This window comes from Hippoglossus hippoglossus, chromosome 6 (assembly GCF_009819705.1).
Source record: "Hippoglossus hippoglossus isolate fHipHip1 chromosome 6, fHipHip1.pri, whole genome shotgun sequence".
Taxonomy (NCBI): domain Eukaryota; kingdom Metazoa; phylum Chordata; class Actinopteri; order Pleuronectiformes; family Pleuronectidae; genus Hippoglossus; species Hippoglossus hippoglossus.
Window position 1 is genome coordinate 23115256 of NC_047156.1, and position 4368 is coordinate 23119623.

At 37.3% G+C, this 4368-nt stretch overlaps 1 long non-coding RNA gene across 1 annotated transcript; it reads right to left on the reverse strand.

Moving 5' to 3' along the window:
- Positions 1 to 327: 327 nt before the first annotated feature.
- On the reverse strand, positions 328 to 2639 carry LOC117763099. The gene is made up of 2 exons (XR_004614117.1): positions 1995 to 2639; positions 328 to 1533 (listed from the first exon to the last, which is right to left on the reverse strand). It is a non-coding gene; the product is annotated as an uncharacterized LOC117763099 (long non-coding RNA).
- Between the last annotated feature and the right edge of the window lie 1729 nt (positions 2640 to 4368).

Consider the following 4368-nt stretch of genomic DNA (forward strand, 5'->3'; position numbering starts at 1 on the left):
ACTCTGTTTATTACAGTTTGTCCTGGTTGGTCAAATTCAGAATCTGTTGGCCCGCTCAAAGCATCACAGAGGGTGAGTTAAAGATCTTTAAACAAAAAATCCTTTATAGGTGGACTCTGGTTCAGATTTATCAGAGAATTATCAAAAGAAATGTATGTTTGGCAAATTATTTAGTGCTAATTTAAATTTAACCAACTCACAAATCATGATATTTTTCCCTTCTTTCCATGATATAAGCTGCTTTTAGCAAGAGAAAAAGTATCAATTCTGGAAACAGACACAACACGTGTTTTCTGGCCTTTTGAAGTCAACACCAGAACAACAGTCGAGTACATATCTTTCTTTAATATTTCAACAGTACAAATTATATGTGACTTAAGAAACATGACATGAGAAATACATCGTTTCACATTTCTGAACATCATACTCATTGAGAACATTCTGGGCCACTGAGAAATCACCTGAGAGAATGAGTTAGAAAACCTATTCAGTTTGATTTGATGACTGTGACTTGAAATATGCCGACACTCAGTCTACTACAGTGGGCATTAATAACATCGAGAAGTATACCGTCTCCTGTCTCACGTCCTGCATTAGTAAAACACCAGTACTGTACACGAATGGATAGCAAATATATTACAGCAAGGACCTTTTTACACAAATATCATGTTTATACTTTTCTTTTTTGGGCCAAAATAAAACATCAAAAAATATTCAACATTGTACAACATATTAAGAGAAGATAAAGTCATACAAAGTGTGCAAATGTCACCGTACGGTCACGAGACAACTTCAAATCAAGGCACCATACTTTTAGTTTCCACTCCTACCACACGGCTCACATCAAGACTGGACTGTGCTGCATACAACTGTCCTGTACAACTTATTCTCACTGAGGCTGCCCAAGTAAGTACATGGAAAATAAATGAAAAACAAAAAAGGAAAAGACAATGGCAACATTTTAGCCTTCATTTTACTATTTGCATAACTTTAATTTTCAGAAAGGTTTGCTAGGAGTGTTTGTTCCCCAATTATAAATATGCTGGACACTCTTAGCTTGATTTATCTTTACTGGCTGATGAAATAAAATGAAAACTGATGACAAATATCCAGCAGTGGGCTAATGTCTCTGTGTCATCTAGGCTTCACATTTCAGAGCATGTTTTGCATGAAGAGAGTGTCACAGTTTCTATTGAGCTCAGAGAAAAACTGTGGGTTAATATCTTTCTGCTTTATACCTTCAGCTTTGATGATCAGAGTCAAAATTCAGACCATGACATGTTGCATACAAGAAGTTTCTTCACTGATTGAACGGGATGCTAACGGACCACAAAACTGAACCAATCGCTAATATCATCCATCACTTCACCCGGAGCACACTACCAGCTAACGAATTTAGAGCTGGACCAACTATTTGTAAGCCTAAACCTTTTAAACCCAAAACAAGTTTATGCTTTTGTTAACAATACCTTAAATTTTGATGATGGAGCTTCAAATTTCGGAGTTATATGTTTTGTAACCACTGAACTGAACCTGCTCAACTTTCAGCTGCTTGGTTGAATTGCTGTACTCAGCGTATTTCAGTTAAAATTTGAGCCATTAGATTGAACCATTTGCAAACTACAACCAAACATAGCAAATGAACTGAACCCAACCTGTGTGAACTGCAAAAAAAACATGTGCATGAACCTTTCTTTTTTGAAATTACTTTATGCAACTGGTAGCAATGAATAAAACTATGCAAATACATGTATCTGCATAGTAGGGTCATATTAGCATCCACAGCAGCAAACCAAGCTTCCCTAAACCCTCTCTTAAATTGCACCTTCAGATGACAGAATGGCAAGAGATCATATGAAAAACTGAACAGAAAGAGGATAAATTCTTTCCGCTGTAATTAATGACACAAAATACACTAGCATGCAGTGGTGAAAAGCAGATGGGATGCAAAACCGTGCAGATATTGTTAGAGCACAAACCCTAATGGAGCTCACCTGACAAGCAGGCTTAAAACATCACTCCACAATTGGAAAAATGTACCATTTAAATGATGTCATTACTGTATGTTCACCTTGGACTGTGAAAAATGTCACACCTTGATCTACTTGTGCTAATAATAATAATAATAATAATAATAATACCAGAATCATCTAGTTGACATAGGAGACAATCTGTAATCATTGGGGAAGTGGATACATACTGATAATAGGAAGGTATCAATTGACGTGATGGTCCCTTTTAAACAAAAACAGCAGGTTGGCTGATGTGGAAGAACATCAGAGTATCAGTTAACAGACCCGGTACTAACATCCATCCTGAGTGATCCGAGAAGTGATGCAGTGTTGACACATTTGTACGTTGGCGTACTGCAAATCAAGAAAACACATGTCAAAAAGAAAACAACACATGCGCTGCAAAAAGTCACAACACAAGAAAACATCAATTTAACGACGGGTTCAAATCTTTGTGACGTTATTGAAGTCGGCTTCTCGTCAGTGGTGATCGAACTTCACAAAGCATTGAACTACAGACAGGTTCATCACTTTTTTGGGTCCCCTGGAAACATTGTCGTTTTTGCAATTTGCAGCGCGTTTCTGTATTTGCCTGTGTTTTGACTTTTTGCAGATGATGTGTCATCAAATTGATGAAGTTGTTTTTTCGATTTGCATGTGTTTTCTTAATTTGTTTTGCATTGAGCTCTCTCAGCCACCGTACATTTGAGACCTGATCGATCAAGAACGTGAATGCGTCCTGAGCCACATTGAAGGATCACCTATTCAGCTGACGTCCTCTGACCCATAAGTATTTATACTCTAGTCAGTGTTTAGTAGATACTGCCACAATATTAATATTGGCCTCGTTTTCTAAAATGGATAAATCTTATTTCATTGAAAAGCTGTGCGCAGATTCACTCTGCTCTATCCATCTCAAACCAAGACACACACAAGTAAGCTCAAACTTCCTACTTTCTATTTGGGCTTTATGAACAGACATTATGTGTTAATTTGCATATAGAGCTTGGAAGTGTGATCTGATCACACGTGGTCGCTGGAGAGGCATTTTACTGCCAGGTGTGGACAGATGTACTGAGAGCTGACCAATTGTGATCAGATCTCTCAGGACGGATGTTAAAATCAGGTCCTATGGGGCCAAAAGAGGGCAGATATCAAACCTCACTTTTCTGAGTACTGACTCAGCTGTGTCTGGAGTCATATATCCAGTGTTGGCACAAGTGCTGAAACTAGATGATTAATCAAGTAGCTCATATATAGAGGATTAATCAGCTACAGTTTCAACGATTGTGTGATGTTTTAAGTAATTTATCAAAAGCAGAAACAAAAATCATTCTCCCACGTGAAGATATGCTGCTTTTCTGTTTTGTGTCACTGCAAGTTGAATATTTGGGAGTTTGGCAAAACAGGACCTTGTGAAGACATCAACTAAAACTGTAAAGAACATGAGTTTTTAACCTTCATCTGATATTTGACAGACTTTAATGATATATCAATTGAAAGATAACAAGTCAAATTATATAATTTTAATATTATTTGCAGCCTTGTTAGACCGTGGTCAAATTGTTATGATCAGAAAATAAACTGATTATCATAACCTGCTTTCTATCATATTAACATCATTTTTTTGTTGTGTTTGGGTTATTTGATCAAAGAGCAGTGGTAGAAAACAAACATAAGATACTGAATAAAAGTTCATGTTGTTTTTGTAGCAGCCCAACACAATAAACAAATGTCAACTCAAGCTATCGGGCAACTCATATGATGTGAACCATGTAGCCACTTTAATTGAACCATAATCTTAAAGGGATAGTTCACAGAACATTTTGAATTCACTCATTATCAACTCACCACTACGCCGATGAAAGGTGGGTGAAGTGTTTGAGTCCACAAAACACTTCTGGAGTTTCAGGGGTAAACAGCGTTGCAGCAGAATCAAATACAATTGAAGAAATTAGTGACCAAAGCTTCAGACGTAATATAACAACATAAAAGACATAACATGCCTTTATACTGCTCGTGTGGTGTCATCCAAGTGTCCGTAAGGCCTGACATTCATATTTGTCTTGAAACAAGGTTATTTACACCATGTTTTAGCCTAAATGTCCTCTGATATCTTCAGACGAGGTGCATTCACGGACCTTCTGGCACACCATCAAGTGGCTACATCCACTAGCGTAGCCACTTCCAGATGACTTTTAGGCATAAAACACGGTGTAAATAACCTTGTTTGAGACAAATACAAATTTCGGGCTTGCGGACAATTGGATGACACCACATATGCAGTATGTTGTGTTTTTCCTGTTGATTTATTACGTCTGAAGAAGAGGTCACAATTCACTTCATTTGTGTTGGA